The 21820-nt window shown below is 43.7% G+C and overlaps 1 protein-coding gene across 2 annotated transcripts in view; it reads right to left on the reverse strand.

Annotated features, from left to right (window-relative positions):
* rgs3a (regulator of G protein signaling 3a) overlaps positions 1-13899 on the reverse strand; it is a 56354-nt gene extending 42455 nt beyond the window's left edge. The window contains exon 1 of one of the 2 annotated variants that reach the window (XM_079756022.1): positions 13820-13899. The gene's annotated coding sequence lies outside the window, so the exon portion shown is untranslated. Of the gene's footprint in view, positions 1-4272; positions 4493-13819 lie in introns of those variants that run through there. The other variant, XM_079756021.1, reaches the window with a different exon arrangement.
* Positions 13900-21820: the final 7921 nt, after the last annotated feature.

Consider the following 21820-nt stretch of genomic DNA (forward strand, 5'->3'; position numbering starts at 1 on the left):
GAGAGAGAGAGAGCGTAAGGGATGGATAATTAATCCCTGGAGAGAGGAAGGAGTGAATACTGTACACAGAGGTCAAGCAAGCAGGAGGGATGGAGGGCTGAAGACTGGAAGATAACAGATGATGAACTGGAGAGAAAAGAAGAGAGACTGGAGAGAACAGAAGAGACTGGAGAAAAAAGAAGAGGGACCGGAGAGACAATGGCAGAAATCCGAAAGGTAGGAGACATGAAGGAGCTGACGGGAAATGGGGTGGTGCGTGTGTGTGTGTGTGTGTGTGTGTGTGTGTGTTTGTGCGTGTGTGGTGTGTGGTGTGTGGTGTGTGTGTGTGTGTGTGTGTGTGTGTGTGTGTGTGTGTGTGTGTGTGTGTGTGTGTGTGTGTGTGTGTGTGTGTGTGAATGGTTGGGGGGTTAGAGGGGATGCAGGGGTGTAGGGCTGCCCTTCTCACCTAACCTCTCCTATGGGCAGAACTGCTTACCTCAGTGTAATTGACATCCCAGCTAATCACGGCTTGGCTTGAGACGTAACACACAACCACACACACTCACACACACACACATAAACACACACACACACACAGACTAAGTGGACGTGGGGAATGGGTGGGTGACGTGGGAGGTTGTGGGTGACAACTCAAACAGGAGCCATCACCCAAGAGCAGCTGATGAACTCTGCCCTTATGGTTGCCTTGGCAATAGCAGACCTGGTGCGCGCCGTCTCGGACCTAAATCACAAACACTATCCTACTCTGGACCACTGGACCATACGGAGATGCTCTCTTTCTTTCGCTCTCACCCGTGCACTCTCCCAATCAATCCTACGTAACTCAATCAGTGGTGCTGGCCGAACAGAAAGCCACTGCTTTCCTCTTGAATCTGCTATGCTCTCCTCGGACCTTCCGCGTCCTCTTGAGCGTGTGTGATCAAGGTGTGTGGACAGCCTGCCAACGTGACGCAACACGGCCCTTCAGACCTAACAGGAACAGAACCTAAACCTGGCCAACACAAGTCCCTCTGCGGCGGTGGTTTACACCCGCGATGTGAGCCAAACGCTGCTTAGAGCATTGCATTGAGGCTTGTTTACAGTCACAACTGTTATGAAGTCATTTAGTAGGGAGTGTGATTTAAGGTGCAGTTTATTAAGGAGCAGGTAGGGGTTAGGGTATCTTGCTCATGGACTACCTGCCTACACCATAGCTTCTACACACTAGCCTGCCCCACGTGTCTATGTTAAAGTTTAAGTTCTTACAATGTTTATTTGGTATGGAAGTTAAAGTCTACCATTTGCTTCTGTAAAGGCCAACCCCACAGAAACGTTAGCTTAGGTTGTATCACTCAGGTCTCAGGTGAATTGAATTAAAACTATCTTTTCAGAGGAATTGGTTTAGCGCACCAGTTTTTTTTCTATTCAGCTGTGTTGGTGAGGTGAACTCCATCCCAATGGAAGATAATCGTGATATCCAACATGACAAAGGAGGTGTATATTGAAAAGGGAATGAACGATTCCAAAGGAAATCAAAGGGAGGAAGGGAGCACAATCGGTGGGGATTTGAAAGGGCTGAGAATAGCATGTTATGCTATTTCCTGACCATTCAAATGCTGCAGCCAAAGCACCCGGAGTGTATTGGATAACAAATCACTTTGGAACATAAATCACTGCACTGATTTGTGTTCTAATGCCGTCACTGTGATTGGTGTTCCGACGTGGTGATTGGTGTTTGAATGCAGTGATTGGGGTTCCAATGGAGTGATTGGTGTTCCAACGCAGTGATTGGTGTGCTAATGTAGTGATTGGTGTTCCAATGTCGTGATTGGGGTTTGAATGTATTGATTGGTGTTCCAACTCAGCCAAAATGAAACCTTAATTCACAAGATGTTTTTGTAAGAATCCATCCTACCATCAGTGTATAGTAACATGTTCAATCCATTTGCATTATAATAGACTCTGGGTAGGGTGTGTCCGTTTCAAGGCTGATGTTCCACCACATTACCCATCCTGATCGCTTTCTGACCCTTTCGCACAACGCTCTTTGAGTGGAAATCATTTGGAAGATTCAGGGACAATGCAGCCAGCGCCCCAATGGAAACCGATGAGGTTATTATCTTGTGATTACAGAAATCAATGGGTGACAGCATCCCAATGTGTGTGTGTGTGTGTGTGTGTGTGTGTGTGTGTGTGTGTGGTGTGTGTGTGTGTGTGTGTGGGTGTGTGTGGGTGTGTGTGTGTGTTGACACGCAATGCATCCATCTATCTACGGAAAAAACATACATTGTCATTGATATCCTCATCTAAATGTCCTCCAATACGGTGTGGCTGATGAACCTCTGAGTGGACTTATAACATGTACTGTCATGCACAGTCTAGACTGATAGCCTGGAGAATAAAGATCAAAAATGGAAGAAAAAGAAAAAGCACGTCAGGCACAACTTATTGGAAGAGGTGTCACAGATAGCAGTTAATACGCCGGATAACAATAAATATCTTGCGGTGCGAAGGAACAGGCGGCAAAACAGAACGGCAATATCCAAAGCTTTGGAAAAACGTACCGCAATTTATTACACGGTCAACGTAGTCAACACATTAAAATTCAAAGAATTTTCATAATAAGAATGAAAAGCAGCCTCCGTGTATGTGATTGGGTGTGTTTGTGTGTGTGTGTGTCGGAGTGTGCGTGTGTGTGTGTGTGTGTTAGTGTGAGTCCATGTGTGCGTGTGTGTGTGTGTGTGCTGGGGGGTGGGGGACCTTTATGGAAGGAGCAGAGGGCCCAAGATGAAAATGTCACTGACGTGGCTGCGACCATGTGACCAGCCAAAGACAATGTGACCACTGAATTCGATTGGAAGACGGCTTAGCTGGAGGGGGCCGCACGGATGTTTGTGTGTGTGTCTGTGTGTGTGTGTTCGCGTGAATGTGTGTTTGTGCTCTTGCTTTTGTATGTATGTGTGTGTGTGTGTGTGTGTGTGTGTGTGTGTGTGTGTGTGTGTGTGTGTGTATGTGTCAAGGGGGAGATGTGCCATCAACTGCCTAGCGCTGATCAGAGAAAATGAAAAAAGAGAGCGAAAGAGAGAGAGAGAGACAGGGGGAGGGGAGGAAGGATAAAGGACGGAACAGAACAGGAAAGAGCCCTAGGAAGAAGAAGGGGAGAAATTAGCAATTAACTCATGAAGGGATGAGTGTCATTCAACAACACAAGTGCCCCTGTTATTGACATCAGAGGTAGAGTAGCAGGACGGTCAGTTATTTCCAATGTCCCGGTGCACTTCAAAAGAGAGGCCGCTTATAACGACGCAGAGAAATGTAGGCAAGTGTGACCAAACATATTCTCGTTCCCCCCCCTCGCTTCTCTTCCCCGAGAGCAGAGCGCAATCGGGCGATTGCCCTAATGAGGAGGGACGAAGCCATTCTCCCCTGTGTGTGCTTTATGTTGTTCTCTCTCTCTCTCTCTCTCTCTCTCTCTCTCTACTCTGTATCCTCCGTTATCTCCTCCCCTGTCTCTCTTCCCCTCTCCCCCGGTTTCTGGCTTGCTTCAGCCCAGAGCTCAGCGTTGAAAGGCTTTAAAGTGCGTCCCCACATAATAGCAATTCTCCATCCCCTTCCCTCTCGTCTCCCCTAAACCCCTCTCTCGGTTTCATACTCTCTCTCTCTCCCCCTATCTCTCACTCTCTCTCTCTCTCTCTCTCCGACCGTGCAATGCAGGGGACAAAATCCCAGCTGTGACTGTCAGATAGTCTGCACAAACCACCACCCAAATAAAAACAAAAAAAAGAGGAACACATACGCACAGGATAGCAGCATGTGTGTCGTCAATTCAAACACAAGCGCTTGAAAGAATGAAGGCAAGGGGAAAAGAGGGAAATGACAGAGAGGGAAAAAAGATACGACAGAAAGGCATAGAGAAACAAACAAACAAACAAACAAAGGAAGCAACAACAATGTTGAATGATGCCAAAACAGAGCGTGACATTCCCAACTTGTGCCAGCAATATCAGGGCTGATTCTTCTTTTTTTCCTCTCATAGTTGCATTTTACTTTGTCTTACACCAACAAAAAATATCTGACCCAACAGAACAGCGAAACTAAACAACCACCGAAAGTTAACGGCCAGCAAAGCATTTCCATTGAAGTGGTCACAACGCGTGCCATGCAAACAACATCCTTGGCCCAAGGAAATTCCCGGCAAAATCAAGTACATGTTGGACGAATAAGCAACATTAATAATAAAATGTATAATAATATATACATATAATAAAATGAAATCCATCGGCTGAAGCTCACCTGGTAAGTGGATACGGTCCCAGTTAGAAATCTCTCAACATAGATACAGGCACTCCCCACATCCCTGTAAAAGCGGACCACTTCCTCTGTCTAGCGAACGGTGCGAGTGTTTGTGTCTTGCTGCTGAGTGTGTGACTCTGGTTCTGGCAGCAAAGGGCTAGGCCAACTAAACTGTGCGACGAGAGAGAGAGAGAGCAAGCAAGAGAGCAAAGGGAGAGAGCGGAGGGAGAGAGTGAAGGGGACAGGGGGGGGGAGAGAGAGAGTTAAGGCATAGAGAGAGAGAGAGCGGAGAGTGGGCGAGGGAAGGGGTAGAGAGTGGAGGAAACGAGAGAGAGCAAGGGGAAAAGGGAGCGAACGTCGGGGAGAGGGAGAGAAAGTGAAGCGAGAGAGAGACAGAAAGAGAGAGAGAGAGAGAGAGAGAGAGAGAGAGAGAGAGAGAGAGAGAGAGAGAGAGAGAGAGAGAGAGAGAGAGAGAGAGAGAGAGAGAGAGAGAGAGAGAATGCCCAAGAGGTTGATAAGGTACACTCCCAGGCAGCATAAACAAGCAAGAAGAACAGAGTGAGACATTAAGAGGGAGGAAGAGGGAGGGAGCAATGGAGTAAGGAGATTGAGATAAAGAGAGGCTGCACAAATAAAATATGGGAGGTGACTGTGGGCACACGTCCGTGTGTGTCTGTGTGAGTGTAATTGTGTGTATGTGTGTGTGTCAGAGTGTGTCGGTGCGTGCGTGCAGTGAATGTTTGTCTTGCGAGTGTTTGTTTAAGAACACATGTCCTGCGTGCATTTTTTTCTGCATGTCTATGTGACGACCCCCCCTGCCCTCCACACACACCTACAGTCCCAAGTCCTTTATCAAGACATTAAGACACAGCTGCCAGGTCCCACTAGACGCACAAAGCCATTAGTAACCATCACGCATACACAAACGTACACACACACACTCACGCACATGCAAACAAACACAAACACACATGAATCATGAACCATATCCACAGGGCCTAACTAAACTAAAAGGCTGATACAATCAATTACAACCAAACACACACATATATACGTACATGCATACGTATGCATGTGTGCGTTTCAATGGCTGTATGGTGTTAGTCTGTGTGTGTGTGTGTGTGTGTGTGTGTGTGTGTTTGCGTGCGAGACCTCCCCAGAGGAATTTCTATGCTTGCAGTCAGAGAGGACAACTTGAGCATTGTTAAAGAGCAACTCCAACAACAAGCCATTGATCGGGAGTCACAGAGTGCCTGAATGCATTACATTCATAAAAGTAATCAACGCAAACCGTAGCAGAGAGCCATTAGGCAGAAATCGTGTCTGTGTCCCTCATACAAATATTTATTTCTATCTATTGATCCCTCTATCCCTCTTTCTATCAACCCTTCTATCTTATAGCTATCCATCGATCCCTCTATCTATCTGTCTATATATCTTTCTATCCCTCTATCAATCTATCTATCTATATATCTTTCTATCTATATACCATTCAATCCCTCTATCAATCCCTCTATATAAAGGGATCGATATATATAAACTATCTATCTATCTATCTATCTATCTATCTATCTATCTATCTATATATGTGTCTTTGTCTGGCTTTAACTACAACTATCTAGCAGTCTGACAGTCTGTATATGACAGACTACTTGCCTGTCTGCCTGTCTATCTGTCTGACTGACTCTTTAGCTGCCTTTCTGACTGTCATTTGTCTGACTGAGTGGCTTGTCTTGGCTGCACATCCTGTATTTGACATTGAGGGTTAGCGAACGCATACACAAACAGATGCACACGCACACACACACACACAAACACAAACCCACACATGTATACACCCAAACACACACACAAAATGCATAACAACATGTGTGCGCAATAAAACACATTGAACATGTGCTGAACATTTTCAGAAAAAAGGGCAGAGTGAATCAATTAAAGTAAAAACATACAGACAGTCTAACTCAAGGCTGAGAGAATCCCCGCAAACAGCCAGTGTAACTTTTAGTGGTAGCTTCGTTACATGACGTCAGGCAGTAACTGTCTAGCCTAGCGTGGTATAAATGGCGTGCACATTACCTTAAACATTGGCATCTGGAGACACAGGTGTTGGTGTCAACGTCTTTATAAGAACAACGCCTTAATTAGCGTGACATCCCGGAGCCCCGAGAGAGAACAGTAAACATACGCACAGTCACACCCACAGATGCACCCTCATGCAGAAGAGGTTAAAGCTAATGACTGCATAGCGACAAAACAACAAGAAAAGTCCAACGTGACCATATGTCTGTCGTGTTTGTTTCCCCTTTATCATTCCTTTCCCCCACTCCTCTCGTTCTGCTCTTCCCTGGTTCACTGCAGTCCCAGCTCTGCCACGCATGGATGAGGTGTGTGTGTGTGTCAATGTGAAACAGTGAGACAGTGGGGAGAGAGAGAGAGAGAGAGAGAGAGAGAGAGAGAGAGAGAGAGAGAGAGAGAGAGAGAGAGAGAGCGAGAGAGAGAGCGAGAGAGAGAGAGAGGTAAAGGGAGAAATGGAGAAGAATAGGATGGATGGTGAGAGGAAGAGAGAGAAAGAGAGGTCGGGAGAGACAGGGACAGAGAAAGAGAGACATTGAAAGAGCAGGAGACAGACCGTGGGAGGGGGGAGAAGTGTGAAAAAAAGGAGGAATAGAGGATAAGGGACAAACTAGAATGATGCAATGCTGTCCAGACAGAAGGTTAAAGGGAATACGGAAGGATAGAAAAAAACAAAACAGAGAGGAGACCGAGTCCCCACAGAACAAATCAGTGTCCCTCCAGATCCCCCCGCCTATCTCCCGCTCCCTCTACTTCCTTCTCTGAGCTATTTTTAGCAGCAGCTACAATGTGAATCAAAGCAGTGAATCAAGACCTATCAAAGAGGAGCCCGGAACCAGGCAGCCATATTGTTCACACCTCATAAAACACACAAACACGGCCGACACACTTTCACACACTTTCACACGCCTGTCCCCTAAGTGTCCACCAGCTGACAGCGTAACCCGGCTAAATTCCTCCTACAAACCTTTATAATCGTTCGCTGTGCTCTTTAAACGTACTGTGATCTGGATTTTTCTTTCAACTAAAGAAATATATATTTTTAAAAACACTGCCAAAGGGGACTACTGTGTACTTTTAGAGAAGTGGTTTACATCGTTTTTTCATTATTTACAACCATTAAGAGGAGACTCGGTAAAGGCCATTTAGGAGCAGGTAGGGGCGAGGGCAGCTGGCTCAATGACGCCTACAGGAAGACTATGGACATTGGGCATCGAACCCAGTACCTTTTTGAATACTATTCTGCCCCTATCCTTCTCTACATACTCCAATATTTGGATTCATTTTTGGGAACCAGTTTCCGGCATAATTGTCCAAGTGTAGTGTACCCAGTTAAACAACGAACCCTGCTTCAATGTGGTGTAGCCCTGGAGACGCTAAATGGACTAACCATTTAATGATTATAATTAACAACACCATTAAAGCGGACCGCATGAGGCGGTCCGTATGAGAGAATTATATGTGAAATTGGACTGTGTGTTACCTAAACTGATGTAGTGGAGTTGTTATATTGTATAACAATGAAGAGGGCAACCCAGTTCTATCAAAGGATGAAAAGAATAATTAATAATTAAGTGGAAAGGCCTTGATAATAACTCCACAGCATTGGATCTGTGTTTAAGTGAACGTGCGCATGTGTGTGCTTGTGCTTGCATGAGTGTATGTAATCTACGCCCTCGCATGTGCACACGCGACTATGTGTTTGGAAGCACGTACGTAGCAGAGTGTGCATGTGTTATTGTGTGTGCATGTATGTGTGAGTCCATGCGTGTGTGAGTGTTTGTTTGTGTACGTGATGTTTTTGAGTGTGTGTGTGTGTGCATGTTTATGCATGCTTGTGCGTGTGTGTGTGCATGTGTGCGTGTGTATGTGTGTGTTAGTGCGTGTACGCGTGCACGTGTGTGCATGTACAGTACGTATGTGTGTGTGCGCGCATGCTGGGACATAAAGGCAGATGGAAAGACGGAGTGAGATGATGAGGGTGGACGCGCGGGGAGCCAGAGACAGGAGGCAGGGAGCCTGGGGGCTTCAACAGGTGACAGGCCCACGGATTAAAGAGCAGGGGGATGGGAGTGGACAGGTGGAGGTGGACCGTGGCCTACGAGCAGACGGCCCGTCAACGAATGAGAAAGGACAAGTGCCAAGATAACGTGTGTCCCCCATCAAATACAGAGGACTAAAGGAAATGAAATAGGGGGGAGTTAGAGAGGCAGAGGGTGTGAAGACGGGACGGACGTGCGTATGAGAGAAGGATGAGAAAGAAAGAAAGATCGTCCTAAATTCATTTCAGACTCATAAATAGGATTGGAGCAGTTGTTTGGGATCAGCATTGTTTAGTAGTTGCTTAGTAGATACCAAAGGGCTGATGATAGACTGGGCTGTGCTTTCAAAATGGCTACATTAATCTCATGGATGGGAATAACTGCATAATTATAATCCAACTAGTTACTTACATATACCCATTTATTTTAGAATGACTTGGCCACCCTAATGCGTTACATTTGGAATACTGGGTCAGTGGTAGCCCATTGTAATGTAAGACTCACTATAGTGCATGCAGAAAGGTGGTGACCAGAGAAGAAGCCATTTTCAGAGGCTTGTGGTGTTGGCTCTATGCCAGTCAGAGCTCAACCTGAATGTCACAGACGGTAGAACACTGCTGACATAGCCTGTGCGTGCAGATTTGTGTGTGTGTGTGTGTGTGCAGATGTGTGTGTGTGCGTGCAGATGTGTGTGTGTGTGTGTGTGTGTGTGTGTGTGTGTGTGTGTGTGCTTGTATGCCTGTGCACGAGTGAGAGTGTGTTTGTGTCGGTGTGAGAGATTCACACACAGACACACGCGCACACACACACACACACACACACACACACACACACACACACACACACACATATATATGGGGTTTGTAATCAGAGAAAATGCACAGCGAAGCAGCTAATGTTTGTGTCTTAGACAAACATTAGCTGCATAGATGCAAAATGAGAATGCAAACTACAGACTTTTGGATTCAAATGCCCATTTAAGATCCTCATCAATTATTCAAACGTAAGCCACACTAAAGCCTTACCACACTATTACAATGTAATATCTTCAGAGTAAAAAGGTCTTGATCGGAATACATACATTTGTGTCGACACACCACACCATAAATCGGACACCACACAATTAAAAAACTTGAGGTTGGGTGTGTTACTATAGAGTTGAATGGTTTGCTGAATATTTGGCATAGTTTTGGCCTGGCTATTCCAATGATCACAAACAGAACAACAACAGACACAGAGAAATCTGATTCAAACTGGTTCAAACTGGTTCAAACTGGTTCAAACTGGTTCACTCAACTTTTGAGATTGGGACTACTGGGTCAAACCACAGTGTGCGATATGAAGCGCTAAATTCAGGTCACATTGTCATGCCTAATAACAAAATATTATCAGGCTGAAGATTAAGCTCCTTGACATTCAAACCTGGGAGAGGACCCAACAGCTTTCCAGACGCACAGCTGTTACAACACAGTCAATACAAATCATCGGTCCCAACCCTAACCCCAACACTGCACTAGCACCTAAGTTTGGCTCCGTTCAATCCTCTTCTCCTCTGTTCCATTCCCTCATTTAATATTCCTTCCCTTTAACTCAATCACAATCTCCTTATTTAGTAATTTAGCAGACAATTAACCATTTCGTTCTATTCTAATACAAGTGACTAAGTTCCTAACTAAAAGCCTAAGCACACATTGAACTTGAGTTGAGAAACAGCAAACTGACACTGCCACCAACGTGTGGGTGCACTGCAACAGCAGAGACTTATTTCTGGCTACAAAAGGAAACATGTTTAAAATGTAACAATAGAAACCAACGTACATTTCCCCAAATGTAAATTCCTCCTTTAACAATGAAGCAGGAAATGTCGACACCATTGTGTGTGTGCATGTGATTTTATGTGCGCATGTGTGCAGGTGTGTGTTTTGTATTGTATGAACGTACAATTGGATTAACAATAAATTACAATGCACACAAAGTGGACTGCAATAACAATGCAGATTTTGGGACCACGCAGTGCTGTATTTTGTGTTAAATGTCTACATTTGAAACTAAAAAAGCTACAAATGAGCCTCCTGCCTCTCTCTCCATCTCCCCATAATGGCGTCTTGCGATGCTCCACACACTGGCAGTGTTAGACCTAGTCTCTGTGTATGCTCACCAATGGATTAGTGGATTACAGACCCACTCTGTGTCTGTGAATGGCAGTAGCAGAAAGCTGCCCTCGGAAACACACCGTGTACAGTTCTGACTCATTTCCTAATTTCATTTATGACCAGGGTAGTACGCCGGTTCCCTGCTTGCTATTTGTTTTCACTTTCATTAGGATGATATAGTACATTATTATGACCTATGTTTATTATATACGATCCAACTATTGATCCCCTGCACCGCGGCGATGGGAGTAAAGTAGGAGCACCGTTTCACACGCAATATAATAATCAATCAATACATGGGAAGTGTTTTATTGGCAATGTTTATTAGGGGTATCTGTAATGCAGGTCGCACTGCAGTAGTCTGAAGCTCGGCGAAAAGATTGCTCAGAGAGTTGTGTCAATGAATGAATCCCATCCCATAGTGTAAGAATTCGGGCTCCTTGGATTGAAGATCGCTAACTGAAATTAATCCTCAACCCTTACCCCAGCCATTGTTGAAATGGCCGCCGCGTGTGAAGAAAAACATATACAATATTCATTACATAATAAATCCCTTTCGCATAATTAAAGATGTTTTTGAAAAGATGATGATAACGCTGACGACCAGGAATATTAACTTGGTGCCTCTGAGGTATTCATTATTCCCCCGAAAAAACGCAATCAAAACTGAACCAATTCATCGGGCAACATTCCCGTGATTAAGTGTCTGTTTCGCATGCCTTGAGGACAATGGTGATTCTATAACGGTGGAGCCCGAGTTAATAGCCTTCTATGAACACATAGCGGCCACGTCAAGTCTCGCTGTTATCCGTTATTCGGAATCTTGTGTATGAGGATACATGCATTGTGGCTAAATAATAGTAATTAGACACAATTTATAAGAGGAGTCACAAAGTAAACCTGTGGTTTGAGTGAGTAAGCGATTTAATGAGTGAGTGTGTGGGAGAGTGAGGAGAAGGAGATGGATTGATGAAAAGAGAGGGAGGGAGACAGAGAGAGAGACAAAGGACTGTGTGTTATCTATTGCTCTCTCAACCTAATGCATGTCCTCATATGAGCCATCCATCAATTAGGAGAGGTTATGGCGGTGACGCAAGCTGCACGTACACACATATGACGCACCCACACACACACACACACAAACACATACACAGATGCACACACAGCTCTCAGCAAAAACATAGACACACACACACACACGCACAGACACACACACACACACACACACATGCATACATACACCTACACACAGCCCCCCTGCAAGCACACACACACACACACCCAAAGTTCAAATATTGAACATGGTGCAAATATATTCAGATATCGATCTACTTTTCATTTGCACTGCTGGGTAAAAACTGGCTCATATTGAATCCCTTCAGCAAATACACAAACATTCTGGCACAGTGGCTCACTCCCTATCTCGTGTTCTGCAGGAATAAACCCGAGGAGCGTTAAATACACACAAGGACCTTGAATATATCACACACAAAGACTGAATTCATTTTCTCATCACCTTTCACCTCAACACACAAAGTGCAGATTCCTTGCATAGCCCGAAGAACCAAAGCAGACCCGACCCCATCCGTGCACGTTCTGCCTAAGCCCGGAAGGGACCCATCCAATTGGCTGCATTTATGGGCCCGACCCTGGTTTAAAAAAACTCAACTATTCAAAGTAAGTTGGCTGTTAAGAAGCAAACTAATTCGGGGGTTGTTTGAAAGACATAAGTCTGGCAGGATCCTACTGAATAGCATATCCCCGCTCGCAAAGTGCTTTCAAAGTGGCCGACATTAGCAGCAGTGTTCTCCCTGGGTCGACGCGTTCCTCTAAATACAGAGTCAAAAAAAACAACCTCGGAAACTAGAAACGCCTCCACCACAACACCCAATTACAAAGGCAACCCGGGGCCCCAGGGGAGCACTTAGCTTAGCTTAGGGATTTTCCTCAGGTAGCGTTTTGGAAAAACATCACGAAGTATCAAAAGTGGCACGCTCCACGTCATCCTCTCCCCGTCTCCCCGGTAACCCTGCCGGTGGAAGGACGGGTATTGTTGACGTCCTACGGGTCCCGGTGCCCTGCTCCTAGCGAGCACCCACGGGAGACAGCGTGGGGGCGGGGAGCCTCAGAGAACTACAAGGGTTGTTTGGGTTCTAGCTGCATGCAAATAATCCCCCCGGCCCAGCATGCAAGGAACTGTTGTGGTATGGGACAGTGTATTGTGTCTGGTATTTAGACGGGGCCTATATCTGTACCTAGTCTTGCATCACACCTGTGAGTGTAGTTTTAAAACAGGCGTGTAAAATGATTGTAGTTGTATCCAATAATATGAAACCGTCGGTGCAAACCAAGTGCATAAATGCCTAAATCAAACGTGTAGCTCTAGTTCAGAACTTGACATGTATATCTAGTTTGAAGCCAAATGTGATTCAATCTAGTTTTAAACCAAGGCTGTATATTTAATTTTATACCAAGTGATTATATTTAGTTTAAAAAGAATATATGGTTTAATGTTAGGGTAAGCAGTATATATCAGAAGCTTTTTTTGTCATATTTGTTGAGATTCTCTTTGCATCCAGCAATCAGTAAATCGATTGCTCTGACAAAGAATAAATGTAAATCTGTATCTGTGGCAGTTGCTGATCTGTAATAAGCTTATCCAATCATTTCCTTCAGCCCGAATTCAATTATTGGTTGGCCTACCTACATACTTGGCTACCTGCATTCACTCATTGCGCATGATTGGGGTCGAGCTAGTCATGTGTTTTGGGGGAGATCTTTTGGAGGGAGAGCCAAAGGGAGGGGTGGGACTTTTTCGGTTAGATACTTTCAAAATGTCACAATTTAGAATTAAACCAAACATCTATTAAACTTTTTCTGTTTTAAAGCAAATGTGAATATATCGTTTTAAATCAAAGGTATATCTAGTTTAAACCAACTGAAAAGCTAGTTTCAAACCCAACATGTAAATTTATTCACGAAAAAGCTGAATTTAGACCAAATGTTGAATAATAATAGTATTCTAGATTTAACCCTCTAATGCAAAACCCGTGGCACAAAAACACGTAGAAGGTGTGTACGAAACAAGTGCATCCAACACTCTGTACACTTCCCCATAACGTCAGTTGCCTCAAGGGGGCGTGGCCTAGCACACTAGGGTGTGGCTGCAAGCGTAAAAAAACAAAAAAACAAGCCAATCGCTGCCCAGGGAGAGTCTCCCAGGAGGGGCTCGTCGTGGGGAGACAAGGGGGAGCACTATAGGGAGCTTTCACCTACCTGCTCAAAGTGCGTGGCCACGGGCTCCCTTCTCTGGAGCTGGATCTGCTTGTCGATGTTTTCCTTCAGGCACTGGCACACGCGGCGCTTCTGGTCCACCGAGTAGGCTTCCAGGCTGAGCAGGCAGTCACACTTCTACCCGGGGTGAGTTAGAGAGAGGGGAGAGAGAGAGAGGGGAGAGAGAGAGGGGATGGACAGTGGGTTGATTAGTTATCTTCTGTCACGCTAAAGACAAGTGCTGTTGAGGGGGAGGGTGTTGGGCGAGGGGGAGAAGTGAGGGAAGTTGGGAGTGTACCGCACTGATTTTATGGAGAAGCAAACAGTGAGCAAGAGGCATGGCATTAGGCTCTGTGGCTTATGCCAGTTGTGTGTGTATGTGTATGTGTGTGTGTGTGTGTGTGTGTGTGTGTGTGTGTGTGTGTGTGTGTGTGTGTGTGTGTGTGTGTGTGTGTGTGTGTGTGTGTGTCAGAGGGAGAAATAGAGTTGGGGGGTGAGGCAGAGCGACAGAGAAACAGCATGATAAAAAGAGGAAGAGAGGGAGGGACAGGGGAGAGATAGCGAAAGGAGAGATAGTGAGAGATAGGACGAGAAGGGTGTGAGAGAAGAGAGTTGCACAGTAGGGAGGTGTGGAGTGGATTTAAGATAGAACAGATAAGAAAGCACAGGTGCATCACTTGAACATGGCAGACATTTTTGTAGTCCTAAATAAAGGACCTAAGGATCATAATTCTGTACCATATTATCGATTGTAGTTAACCCAAACAGCTAAAACACTGTCTATTCACAGAGGTATTAGGAAAATGTAGAGCAAGACAAGGAGGAATTCTGTGGATTTTATTTTTAATTTAATAACCTGTAAAAGTTGTTTGACAATTATATTTGATGACCTGTTTATAGAAAAGTTATTTTCCTGTACCGACATTGAGCCAATATGAACAAAATTAATATCTTTATCAAATGTTTTTTGAATAAAAATTATGAAAGACGAATATTAAGGAACTGAAAAGGAAACTAACCTGAACCCTGTTTTTATGGTTTTTTTCATCCAAACCTCAACACCAAATACAATTAATCTCATGAACTTTCACCTTGTCCTCAAACCACCATTTACTTTTTAACCAAATCCATTCACCTTCAGAATTAGACTCAACCTTCCCCATCCATCAATACATATATAGTACATATATTTACATTTTATTTTGTTGTGTTAAATATGCACATTTGAGTTCCGGACGTTTACAGCATGGGTTATGAACAGAAAAGCATTTTTATTTTATTTTATTATTTTATTATTATTATTAAGTCTTCTGGGACAGCTTGGTGTTTGTCCACCAAACTAGCTTTCTCAAGTTATTGTTCTCTCTACCGTTTACATTTGTTCCCCTAACAAGGTCCCTTGGGGGCAGCGACGGGGGCTTGACCATGACTCTATACAACAAAGACCCAATCTGTGGAATGAACACGAGTGTGTGCGGGACAAAGTTCAGTTTATGCAGAGGGCATGCGTTTGATGTAATTACCACTATAATGTGAGACACTCACAGCGTACTGGGGTAAAGAAGAGATGCATGAATCTCACTAAACATGTGTCTGTGTCTTTTCCAAACAGGAAAATAAATGGATTTTGTTCTTGGTACTAAACAGACTTTTGGATGGTTTTCAGCTGGCGGAGGAGATGGTCAAATACATCCCATAATATGATTTATGGGATGAGCAGAGAAGATTCGATAGCAATGCACTCTCTTATTCATCATGTTGAATTAAGAGTTTATAAAGGGAGAGTGGGTCTTGGAGTCATAACACACATCCATACACACACACAAACACACACACACACAAACACACACACGAATATTCAAAGACAGTAGTGAATGAATACCCTCAGTATCTTGTTATTAAAAAACAAATTAATAACTAATACAATTTCTGATCAAAGTGGTAAGTGGTGCAAAGACATTGTGCAAAGACATTGAAAATATTATTATTATTATTACTTTTCAAATATTAGCTATAGTGGTTTTAGTACTTATAATGTCCATGAGTCAGAATTGATTATTAGGTTCATTAGTAGTAGTGGTGTTGGTTGGTGGTGGTGGTGGTGGTGGTGGTGGGGGTGTAGGCAGTAGTAGTCGTGGTGGTGGCCGTGTTGGTGATGGTGTTGGAAGAAGCTGAAGTAGTAGTAGAAGCAGTAGTAGTAAAAGCAGTAGTAGTAGAAGCAGTAGTAGTAGAAGCAGTAGTAGTAGAAGCAGTGGTGGTAGTAGTCAGGCCTGCATTAACCTCCCATCGGGCCCTGGGGCTGAGAGGTTTCGTAGGCCCCCTGAGAGGGGATGTTACAATGAAGATGTGTTATCAATTATTTTCAGGGGGGGGGGGGGGGGGGGACGAGAAAACCTGACGGGGGGGGGCGACGACGACTGTGGCTGTGGTGTCAAGTGGCCACTGGGCCCAGCTACCACTAGTAGCTACCACCCCTCTTTTTTCTTGGCTCATGATAGGCCTCTGATCATTGTAAACCCCAAACAAAACACATTGTCTTGGGTCTACACCGATCGGGGGGCCTATCATGGGCCAGTAAAAAAAAAAATACATATATATATGCAGCTCATGATAGGCCCCCTGATAGTCGTAGGCCCTGGGGCTTCAGCCCAGGTAAGCCCATGCATTAAGGCGGCCTTGGTAGTAGTAGTCACATTAGTATTAGTAAAGGAAGAAGTAGTAGTAAAACCAGAAGTAGTAATAACTCTATCTGCCATTTGAATTGTAACCCTGCGCTGGGGAGATAATAAATCCATGAGAATAACTGTGGTTTAAACATTGCCTACTCACCTAGTAAAAAACAGAAATAGCCCACAATGCTTGAAAGCTTTACAATGAGTTATTTAAGATAAGATAAGATATACATTATTCATCTCAGCAGAGAAATGTAGAAAAAAAAAAAAGGGAAATAAAGGGACCAAATGCGACGGTACTAACATGGGGTCAATCGTGGCGTATTATTATTAGCTGGTAGATACTGAATTGGAGATAGAAATCACCCTTCACTCGCAGATTAAATAAAAATAAACTGCTACCAGCTGGAATCTGCAAGCCGTACTAATGAGAGATGGGCCTGCGCCTGGCAGATACACTATCTTACATTCCTCATCTGGCAGAGGAAGTGGGTTTGTTTCTGTAATCCGGGCGTACAAATATGTCACACAGCGAGGATGGGGGGGGATGTGACCATATTACATCATCGTACGTCTCTGCATTACAACTCATGTAGGAACTGATAATCCTACACGTCTGCATTATGTGTAGAAAAAGAGGGCAGGAGTGCTGTTGCGTAGCGGATACTGATCCAACTACTACCCGGAAGGTACCAGGGCTGCGCCAAATCCAGATTAATTGGATACCAAATTTCCACAGGAGGTATCGCCTGACGCAAGGCATCCTACTAAAGAGATGACCACTGCGGAAATTAGGGATCGAACCCAATTTGGATTTGGAATTTGGATTTGGACGCGATTAATGAGTAGGTTAATCACGTCCAAATCCAAATTCACTATAAGTGCTTTTGAGAAAAAGCTAAAATAAGACCCCACAGCACACAGGAAATATATCTCATCTAGTATCATGATTGTGCAAAGCAGAACCCAAATGCAAATGGCCTTTAGTTTTATTTGGTTTGTTTTTTGTGGTTGTAATGCTACAATTATGTCTGGCAGATCCAGGCACCATTACAATGGAGTGAGTGTGTAAACGGCATCGCTAGCATCTCGTCGGCATTGCCTCAATGCCTTCTTTTGTGAAGAAATATTGAGTTTAGATAGCTCAGTAATTTATTTCAGAATTGGCTTGAACATGACATCACATCTGTGACAAATTGCTTTTCCCTTTTATTGGAGATTAATTCAATTTCCCCGAATCCATGGTCTACTTGAGCCTAGATCTTTGACGGGACACAATATCACTTTGATTTTTGGCCCCGCTCCCAGGGAGAGCACTTTGGACTGTTTGACATGGAGCCATTGAAATTGAAAGAATTATAGGAAGTAAGTCAATGGAGATGTTGATGTAACTACCATTTTGTTTCTATTATAGAAAATCTGGCGAAAGAGGCGATTCTTCAATTGTAATATACTAAGTGCCTTTCTACTCAAGACCAGTCACAAAGTGGGCTATTGTTCTAGAATTTGATCCGGGTACAGATGACAAGACCACTCTTGTGTAATTACGATTTGGTATAGACTAATCACGATGCTTTATTAAACTAATGGAAAATTGAGTGAAGTTAAGAGAAAATAGACAAAACATGTACCCTAATACTAGAAATAGCTACCGTCAGCGCTATAGCTACTATTGCCACTGTTATCGCTGGAACTTCTATAGCTACCAAAGCTAACATAGAGAGCTACAGTTACTATAACTAGTGACATAGCTATGGCCAGTAAAGCTAGTTATCTCTATAGCTAAAATAACTACTGTTTATCCATATAGCTATACAGCTAGTATAGCTATGGCTACTACCTTGAGTTCACGTGCTGTGTACGAATACAACCACCCGGGAGATAAACACGACCGCTTATTAGATGAAAGTCAATGAATGGCCACTGGACTGCCATGGAGAGGCTAAAAATACAGACAGCATTTCCCCATAATCAGATTGATTAAAGTGTTCCCCGGCCGAAGCCCTCGTCTTGCCATCTGGCACAGGTTTCTCACTGGGATGCTGTCAACATAGCCCACCTTAGATGCAGGAGTCAGCATGCTAATGCTAACGGTGACAGCTATGCCATTCTAACGACTAGTATGAATGAGTATGAATGCCGACGTACATATCTAACGGCAGAGGCAAGGTGCTCGACGACAAGAAGAATGTCATTTAAATTGATGATTATTTTTCTTTCTTTAATTTCTCTCTTTAATTTAATAATGATGAAATAAAGGTATAATGGGGCAAATGTTTTTTTGGGACTTTGTAGTGTTTTGGAACGGGACATCAACACACATTGTTACTGACAACCGTTGTGTTGACACAGCATGACCTCTCGCTAGCATTCCAATGATGACCATAAAAACAGAACCCTGGGTTCGCGTGACTTAAGTTGAGGTACTGTAATTAGGTTACACACAGCTGAAAATGTAATTTTTTTTGTGCTTTTCAATAGGAAACTGGAAAAATGTTTGTGGATAATTGAAACCCATTTTGGAAATACCAGTCGGTAGTACTTGGTACTATTATACACCTACATTTTCAATTGGGCCCATTTTAATTGAGTTGAGTAGCAACAAAGACCATTGAAGCCGGCTACCCGAGATTTTGGTTTGAAATAGCTCCAGGAAGAGGACATGGCAACCAACAAGGATTTTACATAACTACAGCTAAATTAATATATTTTCTTCGTTATGAGACAGGAAAGTGTGGTGGTCAGTGTGACTCCAAGCCAAAAAGCTCCATCACCAAGGTTCGATCCCCAGTGTCCTCATCCTGTCTGTAGCTATCATTGAGAAAAGCTCCTAACCCCTATCCACAGCATCCAGAATTAACTTTAAAAAGTATGCTTTTTGGTAAGCCCTATCTAGGTCAAAACAATCTGCCATTAGCTGTTGGAAGGTCTTCATTGAAGACCCTGCCTATCTGCTTCTTAGTCATTGAGCACAGTTTAAATTCAGCTTTTGTCTTCAATACTAGCATTCCCTTTTACACAAAAAAACAACAAGAATGTTACTTATCGTTATTTTCTGAATATTTGCTTGATGTTGCATCAAAACGTAGAAACACTCACATTACACCCAACGCTGGGCTGAACCAACTCCGCTGTCACTCTCCTCAAAGTTCCAGTGGTCATATCCATGAACAGCCTCCCATACGCCAACACGCCAAACGCTGTCATACTCAATTAGCACCAGCCAGCTACACTGGTGCTACACAACGCTTTCATACTTACAACCCACGGGTTGTTAGCAATCTATCAAAATACACACAACTGCCATTCCGTCAGCACTTCCGTTGGCTAATGTCGCTCCCTCTCTGTTATGGAGGCAGAGGCTTACATGTTGGCACTGCTTATTGCTTTCAAAGGGCTAGCGTTTAATTGACTTAGCACTGCAAATAGACGACGTGTAAGCAGCTGTTAATGAGGCTTAGGCAGTTGGCAGACTTGAACCCTTCTACGTCACCTGTACACCTCAGAGATCACTAGGTCCTGCTCTCGCTTGGCTAAAACAACACAGACATTGTGACCTAGGGCTGCTAGATTATGGAAAAAATCATAATCATGATTATTTTGGTAAATATTGAACTCACGATTGTTGAAACGATTATTTTTGAGTTTGAAAACATGATGCATTTATTCAGCATTTCTCTGCAAAATAACAAACAGAAGTTTGAAAATTCCTCTTACAATTTTCTTTTTCGAAAATAAAAGAGTTGAAAATAATATACAAATATGTATCAAGCTGTTTTGCAATATCTATCAAATAAAATAAATAAATAATAATACAGTTTCAACCCCGATTATATTAGTTTGGAGATAGTTTGACACAAAAATCGAACTCGCGATTAAAATTCGATTAATTGCACAGATCAATTGCTCAATGTGACCACTTTCTCCTGTTTCTGTTTCCTGGCACTGAATACTGCTACGGCTCTTTCCATTTTCAGGCTGTCCAACTTCTCCCTTTTTCCCGTTATTGAGTCGTGTTGTGCTGACAATATTTTTCTTGTTGTCTTGTTGTCCTGACAACCACCCCCCTTCGCTTGTTCTTTGGCCATCTTCTTGTCCAGACAACCTCTGCCTTTTTCTGGCTGTATTGCTGCCTTGACAACATCTTTATTTCTAAGGTAGCAGGTCAGAGAGGTACCGTAGTTCACCTGGGCAGATAGGGCTCAAGTGCAACTCCAGCTCTTAGTCGTGTTGGTCATCATCTCACTGTGTCTGACCAGTCAGTTTGAGTTAACCTTTCTGAAGTATCTGCATACACCATTCAACAAGAAGACACCTGAGCCTCTCATCCTTCAATGCAAACATTACAGTAAAAGTACTTCTGCATTCTGCATACAGCCCGGTTTTAATCTTTTTAACTAGGTTATCACCGCGGTACCCTCTTTTGCAGCTACTTCACTTTAGATTTCTATTGATTGTGTGCTGTACTGAAGGTGTAAGTCGCATCGGGTAAAAGTGTCTGTTAAATAACTCAATGTACTTGCTTGTTTAATAGGGTAAAATCCCACGTTTACTTATATTTAGATTTTGTTGTGAACTCCCTCTTGGTCACACACTGGCGCCGGTTTGTATATGGCAGACAGTATTTATTTGTTGTTTCGGTTTTATAACGATATTTCTCCTAATCAAATCTAATTCTGATTTATTGGTCAGCAAGCCTCTCTGACGGCTTGCAAATGAGGGAATGAGCCCTGGAGGTAGCAGTGGTGGTGAAAGAGCTGTAGTGTTGGGAAGCTATTGTGGTTTCTGCTTAGCACTGTCCCATGACTATAGACTGAGAACAGAAACAAACCCAAGCCACCCATTCAAAAACGAGGTGCCATTATGTGTGTGTATTTATGTGTACGTGCATGCATGCTAGCCTGCAATACGTGCCTGTGTGCATGCGTGCGTGCGGTTGTGTGTTTGCGTGCATCCGTGCGTTCGTGTATTCGTGTACATGCATGCTTCTGTGGGGGCGTTCAGTGCGCGTGTGTGCGTGCGCTTATGCATGATTGTGTGTGGGAAGCAAGTACAGTATGTGAGATAACATCAGAAGTGAACCGACCTTTTGAAACGCGACAGATAAGAAAGCTCAAACTATTCTGTAATGGTTTTGTTGGGGGGGCTTGTTTTGATCTCATGAAGTCAGAAGCATGACTGATCCTGCCAATGTATCAACAAACTACGATTCTCATGTTTTTGGTTGTCAAAAAAAAGAAGCACCTAGTAAATAGAACTTCCTTTTTTGGTCTCGATGCGTTTCCCACCGGTTGTATCTATTTCTGTCCTGTTTCTGGTCTCATCCTCAAGG

Source organism: Pollachius pollachius (genome assembly GCF_949987615.1).
Source record: "Pollachius pollachius genome assembly, chromosome: 18".
NCBI classification, from domain to species: domain Eukaryota; kingdom Metazoa; phylum Chordata; class Actinopteri; order Gadiformes; family Gadidae; genus Pollachius; species Pollachius pollachius.